This window comes from Carassius gibelio, chromosome B24, assembly GCF_023724105.1.
Source record: "Carassius gibelio isolate Cgi1373 ecotype wild population from Czech Republic chromosome B24, carGib1.2-hapl.c, whole genome shotgun sequence".
Taxonomy (NCBI): Eukaryota; Metazoa; Chordata; class Actinopteri; order Cypriniformes; family Cyprinidae; genus Carassius; species Carassius gibelio.
In genome coordinates, this window is record NC_068419.1 from 16327692 (window position 1) to 16339739 (window position 12048).

The following is a 12048-nucleotide window of genomic DNA, read 5'->3' on the forward strand; positions in this document are numbered from 1 at the left end:
TCTTGGATTGGCCTTGCAGATACGACCTGAACGTGTTCTGTAAGGTACATTACTGACCTTAGTATGAGACTGTACAGTGTGCTGAGGCAGGTCAGTAGGAGTGCATTCTGGTTGTGGAAGGTGTATTTGTGGTGAGTGTGGTGTAGGGGTAGCAAAGTGTGTGGTGTTCTGAGAGTCAATGTCCTCGGCGTTGAGCCGTGATAGAGGGGGCTCAGCAACAGGAAGGAGGGAGCTTCGGTTCCTCCTGTATGTTCTCCCATTGCACTGGATAGTGTATGACCGAGGCTTCTTATTCACCTCCTTTACTGTGCCAAGGTGGTCGTATCCTTTCAGGGTTTGCATTCTAACAAATTGTCCCTCTGCCAATGGTTGTAGTGGATGACTTGAGGCATCATAGTCCTGCTTGTGGGTCATTCTCTTATGACGGAGCTGTGCGGAGCTTGCTGAGCATGTCTGGGGGCTGGCTCCAATAGACTAGAATTAACTGGAATGGCTGCCCGTGTTTGTCGTGACAGCAGGCGTTGTGCAGGGGAGCCCAACATTAGGTCTCGGGAATGTTTCTCAAATTCAGGAGATTGAGAAATACATCCGTCCCATCTCGGTGAGATTTCTCCATCAGCTGTTTGGCACTAAAGACCGCTCTTTCTGCCAGGCCATTTGACTGTGGGAACTCTGGACTACTGGTAACATGAATAAAGTCCCACTGTTTGGCAAAGTCTCTGAATCACTGACTTGTGTACTGCCTAGCATTATCAGAAATTAGTATGTGGGGTGTACCATGCACAGAGAAATGTCTCTTCAATTTCTTTATCACAGCTGACGATGTTATTTCACGGAGAAGGTCAATCTCATACCAACCCGAGTATGAATCCACAAGCACCAGGTAGTTTTGGCCATGCCACTCAAACATATATGTTGCCACTGTAGACCAAGGCGAGTCTGGAACAGGGTATGGCTTTAATTGTTCTTTCGGTTGATGTGGCTTTGTGCTGTTGCAGACTGAGAATGTTAGGAGTTCTGCTGTGATATCAGCCATTATCGTTGGCCAGAAAATTATACCTCTAGCCCTGTGCTTAGTGGCATCTTAACCAGGATGACCTCTGTGGACTATATTGATGTATTCTCTCTGTAATGAGCGAGGAATTACTTTTTTGTGGCCCTTCATCACTATTCCATCTTCCACAGCAAGCTAATCTCTGTAAGGAAAGTATTGACGCACAGCAGGGCATAAACTATGTTCTTTAGTTGGCCAACCTTGTTGAATCACAGTGCTGAGATCCTGTAGCACCTCATCTTCTGCCGTATGTTTTCTGAGTTCCTCGAGTCGGACAGTCGAGATGTAATTGACAGACATGACCTCAAATGTGTCATTTTCGATGTCTGGAGGGACTTCTATGTTTGGAGTTTGAGATAGAGTGTCTGTGAGATACATGTGCTTACCCTTCTTGTACACCAGAGTGATGTCGTAGCACTGTAACCTGAGCAACATTCTTTGTAGTCTTGCAGGGGCTGTGTGGATTGGTTTCTTTAGAATGGTCACCAGGGGTTGGTGGTCTGTTTCTACGAGTGTGGGTTTTCCGTACACACTGAATTTAGTACAGGCAAACAAGACAGCTAGCAGCTCCTTTTCTATCTGGGCATATCTTGTTTCTGTGTCTGTGAGTGTGTGAGACACATACGCAATTGGTCTGCCCTCCTGCATGCAAGCAGCACCAAGCCCGAAACATGAGGCATCACAGGTTAGTGTAACAGGCTTATTCACATCGTAGTATGCTAAGAAAGGTGGGGTGGTCAAACATGACTTGAGGGTTTCAAATGCATTTTGGTGTTGCTGGTACCAGCACCATGCAGTCTCTTTGTGTGTCAGCTTTCTGAGGGGTGCGGCAATGTCACTGAAGTGTGGTATAAATTTACAGATAATTTACCATCCCGAGGAAACGCTGTAGTGCAAGGACATCCTTAGGGACTGGCATTTCAGAGATTGCTTTTGTCTTGGAAGGATCAGCTTTCAGGCCTTCACTTGTAAAGATGTGTCCCACATAGTTGACTTGATCCAGGTGAAATTTGCATTTAACAGGGTTTAGCTTGAGCTTGACCTCACGTGCTCTGTTCAACACTCTTTTCACATTAATGTCGTGTTCAGCAGTGTTGCAACCTCCGACAATGATGTTATCAACAGTAATCGCTTATGGATACCCTGAAAATAACTGCTCCATCGAGTGCTGGAACACTTCGCTTGTGGAGTTTATGCCAAAAGGCATACAAATAAATCTATAGTGCCCAAATGGCATGCTGAATGTGGTCATCATGGAGGACTTGCGGTCTAAGCGAATCTACCAGAAAGAGTTCTTCGCATCCAGCACTGAAAATAAAGTTGCTCCCTGCACATTGGGTGATGTGGTCTTTTTAAGGCAGCGTTGAGATCATTTGGGTTGATACACAGCCTGATTTCTTGTCTGTCCTTTTTATGTGTAGCCACTATGGATGAGACCCAATCCCTTGGCTCTGAGATCGTCATCATGACACCAAGGCTTTCCATGCGGTCTAGCTCTGCTTTGACACGGCTTTGCATTGCAAGTGGAATGCAATGAGCAGGGCGAACTACGGGCTGTACGCTGGGGTCCATAGTCATAGAATATGTTATTGGGAGTTCTTCTAGCTCGTCTGTGAACAAGTCTTTGTACTCAGTGAGAATGTCTTCAGTGCTGCCTTCAATACTGACCTGATGCACATCTGGGCTGATAGTAACGATACCCATGTTGAGGCATGCATGAAATCCTAGCAGCGGTTGGACATCTTGATTCACCAAGAAGAATGTAAGTGAATGATTTTGCCCATTTAGGCCACACTGCAATGTCACTAAGCCTCTTTTTTTGATTTTACTTCCACCATAAGCTACAAGGTTAATGTCTTTTATTGCTTCACTGGTCGTTTGTTTTTGGCAACTTGTTCGAAAATCTTTTGTGATATTACGTTACATTTTGCCCCAGTGTCAACTTTCACTTCAATTGGAGTTTTGTTTATGTGTAGAGTGACAAATCCCTCCTCCAACCCTGGCATTTAGACCCGCTCACTTTTGATGGAAATCTCGCCGACAATTGGCAAATCTTCGAGCAAGAGTATGACATTTTCATCGCTGCCACGCACTATGATAAGCCTGCCAAGACAAGGGCATATATCCTCCTCAATCTCGCAGGGCCGGAAGCCATAGAACAAGAGCGTTCATTTGTCTATGCAGCAGAGGTGCGTGCACTAGGCGAGAATGACGCAATCTTGACTCCCGCTGAATCGAGAGAAGATCCAGAGTGCCTGAAAAGAAAATTTCGTGAAATATGCAATGCTCAACAAAATAAAACTATGGCGAGGCACAGGTTTCACTCTAGGAGCCAAAAACAAGGTGAGACTATTGAGACATTCATTAGTGATCTCAGAAATAAAGCTAAAAGTTGTCAGTTTGGAGAACTGACTGACGAGCTGATCTGTGATAGGATAGTATGTGGCATCAACAGTGAAAGCTTAAGGAAAGTACTGTTGAGAGACAGCGATCTAACTCTAACTAAAGCCATCTCGATTTGTCGCATACACGAAATGACAGAGGAAAATAACAAAACGTTGGCTGTACCTCAGACTCATGTGGATGCAATACAGCCAGTTTCCAGCAGGAGGCGCCAACACCTAAGACACCTGTCATGTACATGGTTTAAGTGCTTTGTTTACATTTTATTTCGTCATCCTTTATAACTAGATATGGACGTTTGCAACTCCACAATTCATTTAGTAATATCATGCAAGTTCAGTTTCTTTGTTTACTCTTAGTACTTGCTGAAGTGTAATAAATCACAAGGAGACTAATGGTTTTTACAGACAGTTTATTGGTAATTTAAATGATACAGCTCTGTGTTATTGTTTGTACTTACCCGTTGATTTCTGCTCTGCCCTGGTCGTTCCGGTAGCGCGTGTAACACGGAACATGCTTATAATAGCAGCAGTCATACCATATTTTACAACTGGGGAGGAGGCAACCTAGGTTGGGATTGTGATGTTTATTTTGTTTAATGTTTAATGTATGTTTGTAACATTATTTTGCTCAAGCTCTCGGACTACAGCACCTGGCTTTGGGCAATCTCAAAGATAGTCCATTGCGACATCAGGCAATTTGATAATACCTAGAATAACTAAATCTACTGCGGGCGGCAGATCCTTTTCCTATTTGGCGCCTAAACTCTGGAATAACCTATCTAACATTGTTCGGGAGGCAGACACACTCTTACAGTTTAAATCTAGATTAAAGACCCATTTCTTTAACCTCACGAGACCGGTGAGTGTCGCAGGTGTCGCTGATTTCCAATCACTCCACCGGCCTCGCTCCGTTCCCACGGCTCTCTGTCCCGACCCACTCGTCAAATACTGTTTCATGTATACTCACTGCTAGTCGTATACGTATTCAAGAGAAATGTATAAACTCAATTGTTTTAATCAATCTAAAGATTTTAGTCTGTAATTACAAATATCTTAGACAAATAAGAATAGAATGCATGAAATATTTTTCTCTAAGGATTTGAGCATGGACATTAATTTGGCAGACATTAAAGCTAAAAAGATTACATTTTAAACAATTTTAACAATAATATTGAACTACATATATTATAGTTAATGTCTTAACACATCTACGTTGGTAAGATATTTATATCATTACAAGCCATCAAACAAATCAGGCGAGGGGTGATAAGTTTGACTTATTGATTATCTGATTATTGCTTAGCAATTATTTGATCAAAGCTTAATAATATAATACTGTATAGACCCTCTTGTTTTTATTTTAATAAAATAAAACATTATAGTGTGAACATAAATATGGTGCATTTAAACATCATGGTTAATGATACAATTTTTTGTGAAAAAGAACTTGTGATCTGTTGTAAAGATTCTGTGAGACATTCGTAGCACCTCAAAAAAAAAATATTTTGTTGTAAACAAACTTATGACAACTGATTTTTAGTCTAGGTCTAATGCATAATGAAAACTCTCTGTGAGCTCCTTGCATTTGACAGAGGCTCATTTGACTACTGCGTGCTTATTCTTTTTTTAATAATCATACTGCTCTTCGTCATCCTGTAGAGATACAAGGTGTGATGGTAAATATTTTTATTTGTAAAAGTTTTGTATGAAACATCATAAACGTTTCAATGTTATTACTTCCACATGGGTAAACAGCATTCTGTTTACAAACAGAGCCTGAAGTCTGTAAAAATAACCAGGACTGTGTCTTTTACGACCATGTAGTCACGGGTAAAGCCGAAACAGGCTCTAAACTACCATGATGTTATTCAAACAAGCTTCTTAAAACAAAGTGTAAGATTACGGTGGCGAAGATAGCCACATGAGACCTGGCTGTAAACATTCCAACAATGTTCTCTGGACCACTTTTCTGAAAATTAGATATAACTTACTGTATAGGACGAGCTGCGTCTGCACCGCTGCTAAAAACACTGTGAAATAAACAGACCCAACTCTAAATGGTGAGAATAAAAGCTTATTCATATTTAAAATAGATGTAATTTTAGCTAAACAATTAAAAACGTTTTGAACCACGTTTAAGTTAGTTAGTATGTTAGTTAGTACGTTTATGTTAGATATGATGATCAAAACTAACTATGACTGCACAGACCGCTAATCCATTCTAGATCATATAAGAATAGCCTACCATGATTAAAATAAGACACTTAGTTAAAATAAAAAACGAGCACCACCGGACAACAGATGTAAAGTGAGACTGTTTATTTAAACATTAAAGTAATATCGCTCAGTTGTGAGATAGATGTAGCGCATTTAAAAGATTTTCTCATCTTATCCACTTTATCTTTCACAGTGGACCGAAATGACCGGAGCATGCGATCATGCAGGCGGAGAGAGAGAGAGAGAGAGATAGAAGGCTCATGATACTGATTTAGTTTAAACACAACAAAATGTTGGGAACCTCACTGAGGAATGGTAGTGCTTGCACTAGGGAGACCTTCAATATAATGTATGTGGAATTTATATTTTTATTTGTTTATTCTCAGTTCATTAATAATATTAATTAATAATAATTCATTACATTTATATAGCGTTTTTCAAGGCACTCAAAGCGCTTTACATAGTCAGGGGGTATCTCCTCATCCACCACCAGTGTGCAGCATCCACCTGGATGATGTGATGGCAGCCATAGTGCGCCAGAACGCCTACCACACACCCGCTTACTGGTGGAGAGGAGACAGAGTGATGAAGCAAATCAGCAGATATGGGGATTGTTAGGAGGCCATGATGGTCAGAGGCCAATGGGCAAATTTAGCCAGGATGCTGAGGTCACAGCTCTACTCTATTAATAAGTTGAGAATCTTTTTATATAACCATAATATAAAATGCATACACACCCACCACACACACACACACTGATACAAACTCACAATCTGTTAAAGTCATTTATTAAATTAATTCTTCATCAACACCTACTTGTTTTTATCACAGCTCACACACACACACACACCAACACAGAGTGAGAGAGCGCACTCGAGCATTACAGGCTGCAACCTGATACCCCGGTCGCGTATGCTACACACAGACACGTCCAGATGGATCTGATTATGGGAACGATCCATATAATCTTCAAACAAATTCTTCAGGGAGCTCATTCACCACTTGGTCGCTGAACAAACAACACCATCTCCCAGAGCTCAAAGGATGACGATCAATTTCACACATGCCGGAGGCTCACATCTGGACATAATTCATAGGTCAAAGGGCACATCTGGACATAATTCATAGGGTAAAGGTCACATCAATCATAATAGTTGACGTTTGCCGGCGCTTATTAATTACTAGCCCTGTTCTGTCAACACTGCACTGGCTCCCTCTCAAACATCATAAAGCTTTTAAAATCTTGCTTATTATCTAGAAAGCCCTGAATGGTTTAGCAAATCAGTATTTGAACAAGCTCTTATTGAACTATAGTCCTCCACGTCCGCTGCACTTTCAAAACTCTGGCAATTTGATAATACCTAGAATGTCAAAATCAACTGCGGGCATCAGATCCTTTTCCTATTTAGTGGCCAAACTCTGCAATAACCTACCTGACATTGTTCGGGAGGCAGACACACTCTGTCAGTTTAAATCCAGATTAAAGACCCACTTCTTTAACCTTGCTTACCCATAACACACTAACACATTTCTAATATTCAAATCCGTTAAAGGATTTTTAGGCTGCATTAATTAAGAAAACTTGAACCAGGAACACTTCCCATAACACATAATGTACTTGCTACATCGTTAGAAGAATGGCATCTACGCTAATATTAGTCTATGTCTCTCTTATTCAGAGGTCTACATAGCCACCAGATCCAGTCTGTATCCAGATCAGAGGGTCACTGCAGTCAACCCTATCCAGTACGTATCCAGGCCAGATGGTGGATCAGCACCTAGAGAGGACCTCTACAGCCCTTAATATCAGCGGAGACCAGGAGCCCCAGAGACAGATCCACAGTCCTAAAAGGCCACCGGGACAAGACCACAGGAAACAGATGATTCTTCTGCACAACCTGACTTTTCTGTAGCCTGGAATTGAACTGCTGGTTTTTGTCTTGCCAGAAGAGAACTGGCCCTCTGATTGAGCCTGGTTTCTCCCAAGGTTTTTTTCTCCATTCTGTCACTCATGGAGTTTTGGTTCCACCCTGGACTACATTTCCCATGCTCCACTGCACCAATCACAAACACACAGCTGTCACCAATAACACACACTATATAAATTAGTCTCACACCCCCATTCAACTCAAAATAATGTATGTGCGTATTGTTAGTAAGTGATAGCTATGTTACTGAGCCTGCTTTAACCTTCCTAGTCTTAGCGTGTTGTTGCCTTCTCTGTTTTCTCTGTTCTGATTCTTGCCTGAGTATTACCCTTTTGTCTTGTCTTTTGGATAATTTTTTGCACCTTGCCTGGGCTATTAATCATGTTCCTCGGATTACCCCTCTTGTCAAGCACTCTGGATTCTGTTCACCGATTGAAGACCCATGCTTTTTTAAGAGATTACTCTTGTGTCTTGTCTGTGCCATATGTGTTTGCTGGTGTTTAATTCTGCCTGTTTCTGACCATGTCTTCTAGTAAAGCTTTGCAAATGGATCTGCATGTCTCAAGTCTTGTTTGCCCCATAACAGAATACTTGGCCACACAAGGATCCAGCATCTTTTCAAGTGGACACGATCAGGTAAGAACATTGCAAGACTGTTATTAGCCCTCAAAGAGGGCACACAATCATTCAAGGACTACAGTCTATTTAGTATGTGAACTTTGCTTATTTTTTTCTGATCTGACGGACTGTGTGCTCACAGACTTCTTTTGTGAGGGCAATAATCAGCCACACAAATCACGTTTAGTCCGTGAAGGTCCCTGCTTATCTCTCAGTCAGTTTTTGAACTATGCTGTTGGTTTAAAGCTGCAATATGTGATTTTTGTAATTGACCACAAGAGGGCGCATTTCCAACAATAACAAAGGTGAAGCTTGATGACGCTATGAAGCAGGTGACGATGGGAGATGTCGTTTTTAATGCGTTTTCACAATAGCAATGTATCTAAATTGGATAAACGAATCATGATCACGGATGAGGTAATTTATTCGTTTTTGTATTACCTGTATATCTGATCGTATTATTTTATGTAATACCCCTCTCTCCCGGGTCCTCTCTGACGCTCCTCGCACTCGCTCCAAGTGGGGCTCGAACCCGGGTCTTCGGCATGGGAGGCGGACGTCTGTCGCTAGTGCGACTCTTGAGAGTTACATATATTATCCTGTTACAACTTACAACTATTTGTTAAATGATTTGTTGGGTTAATGTTGTGCAGTGTTACGTGTTTATGGTTAATGCCGTGTTGTTTAACGTGCTCAAACCAATCGTTCTAAAAGTAAATTTGAACGAAAATTTGCAAGTAATGACTAAATATATTTTTAACAACACATATCCGATTGTATTTAATTGTACTGCAATAATCTTGGTCACCACACGTGATAAATATCCTTACCTTAGTACAAAGAGCAATATAACTTTGTTTATAAGTGCTATTATTGAAACTGAAACAGTTCATTTGCCACGTTATGTTATTTTCTCACAGGTAATGTTATTGATAAAAAAATGCTACAGTGACTGAATGTACAGGCATGTGGTGTAATTCATATCTATTAAAATCATCTTTACTGTAACTATTAAGTGACTTGTACAATAACAAAATAAATAATTGATTTGCTTACCTGTCTATCAATACACTCGCGAGAGCAGAGTCTCTGTCAAGTCCAAGATTTTCGCGCAGCTCTCTCCATCTCGTAAATGCCTGGTCGATATTTATCCTGGTTTTATTCCTCCGTTTGTCACACAGTCTTTGTGTATCCGAATATGGACGCTTACGTTTTACTGGCACTTCAATACTTGCCAAAGAGTAATCGTGATCCATAACAACGACAACCAAACCATACGTGCGGCTATAACATAACCACCCCTTCCGCATTTGACCATGTGATATTCCGGTGTGGTGGAACATCACATGGTCTACACTGGAAACAAAGTATAGAGCGGACATTGCGTCACTGAGAGGCGACATTTCTTTTCCGGGATGGCCAGTTACTTAAAATCGGAATTTCTCTGAAATAAAAAATCTTTGGAGACTTTTGAGATATTGTAAGTACACAACTGGAGGAAATATATCACACTGTGCAAGCTATTTTCGGGAATTTTATTACAAAATTCCTCCATATTGGAGCTTTAATGTTCTCTGTGGGTGTCGTGGAGGAATGCGATCCCACACTCACTTGTGTAATGGCGGCCGCACTAGAGCATGCTCTCAAAATGGCGGATACAACTTTGCCCCGTTATGTCATATCTGTCAATCCTGAATCATGTCAAGTCAAGTCACAACTGATCGTCATGAGTCAAAGTCAAGTCACAGTTGATCTTCACGAGTCAAGTCAAGTCACAGTTGATCTTCACGAGTCAAGTCAAGTCACAGTTGATCTTCACGAGTCAAGTCAAGTCACAGCTGATCTTCACTAGCAAATTCAAGTCACAGTTTCTATTGCTGAGTCGAGTCAAATCTCAGCTGATCTGCAAGAGCCTCGTCACGTCTCAGCTGATGCTGATGTATAGTGAGCAAAATGATCAAGGTTATCAGTAGTATCACGATATTGTTATAATATGCTTGAAATATTAAAAAAGTGCATACACATAAATCTCTTAACCAAGTTTTATATTTAAAAATCAACAAACAACAAATAAAATTATATTTTGTTTGCATAATCACTAAAACAATAACTTTACCAATGATGTCCAGATTTAAAATGACAACTTTACAGTTTAATATCATTCAAGATTTCAAGAGTGAATTATCTTGTCTTGGCGCCCCCCAGCTCTGCATATTTCACACGTCTCTATTTTGCCGCGTTTCCACCGAAATTACCCGGAACATTTGTACCAGGAACTTTTATTCCCAGGAACTTTTTTCCCCCCAGACCTGTTGCTTTCTGTGTTTCCACCGCGGTGTAAAGTACCGGGTAGATTAGGCAAATAGACTGGTGACGTAGGTCTGCGCGCGTTTCTCAATACAAAGTACCGATAAAAAAAAAAAAAGTACGCTGATTTTGGACGTGCATCCTCGGTAGTTGGTTCAGACTTTGTGCATTCCTCTTGGGAGTGTGATGTCTGCGACGACGCAAGTCCGGTAAATCTATAAACAGCAGCGTACTTGATAACTCCAGTCAGCTCTTCCTGGCTACTGCAATTTTCCTTACTGTATATTTACAATAAAACGAAATATGATATCAAATACCACTGCCTCCTTTCGTTTTCATTTAAGCATAATAACAGCTGGAGAAATGTACTTAGTTCAGGGAAATGTGTATACAGCCATTACAATGAAACAAAATATTATATAAATTCGCCTTTTTTATTTTCATTTTAACATATAGATAAATTGAATACAGACCAAAGAAAACCTGTTAGATTTACCCCGCAGCTGAATTATATGTTATGTTTAACCACTAAAGACACATCAGAGCCAGCGGCACATATCAGAAGGTCTATCCCAGGAGAGGCTGCTCTCTGCGGATACATGAGGACTGAGCTCCCGCTGATCGAGTGGAGCTCACCGTGTCGCAGAGATCGGCGAAACACATTTTTAAATAGGCGCTGTCTTTATAAATAAACCACAGATTTGAGTTTTAAACAACTACATTCTCGCCTGAAATACTTTTAAAATTACATTTTATGACACAATAACAGTAATATTTGAAAATGTTCAGAATAAATGGTGGTTGAACTCAACCAATGCTGCGTGAACTCAGATCGCTTTGGCTACTGCAATTTTCCCCTCAGTATATTTACAATAAAACGAAATAGGATATAAAATACCAATGCCTCCTTTCATTTTCATTTAAACATAATAAGAGCTGCAGAAATGTACTTAGTTCAGGGATAAGTGTAACGTTATATACAGCCATTACAATGAAATAAATATTATATAGACTTGCCTTTTTATTTTCATTTTAACATATAGATAAATTGAATACAGACCAAAGAAAACCTGTTAGATTTACCCCGCAGCTGAATTATATTTTATGTTTAACCACTAAAGACACATCAGAGCCAGCGGCACAGAAGGTCTATACCAGGAGAGGCTGCTCTCTGTGGATACATGAGGACTGAGCTCCCGCTAATCGAGTGGAGCTTACCGTCTACGAGATCGGCGGAACACATTTTTAAATAGGCGCTGTCTTTATAAATAAACAACAGATTTGAGTTTTAAACAACTACATTCTCGCCTGAAATACTTTTAAAATTACATTTCATGACACAATAACAGTAATATTTTGAAAATGTTGATCCAAATAAATGGTGGTTGAACTCAACCAATGCTGCGTGAACTCAACCAATCAGCATGTTTAGCGCCAAAGTCCCGCCCCCGAAAGTTCCGGAACTTTAAAAAAGTACCACCTCGCCAGCAGGGACTTTCTGGGGGGCATTTTTTTACCC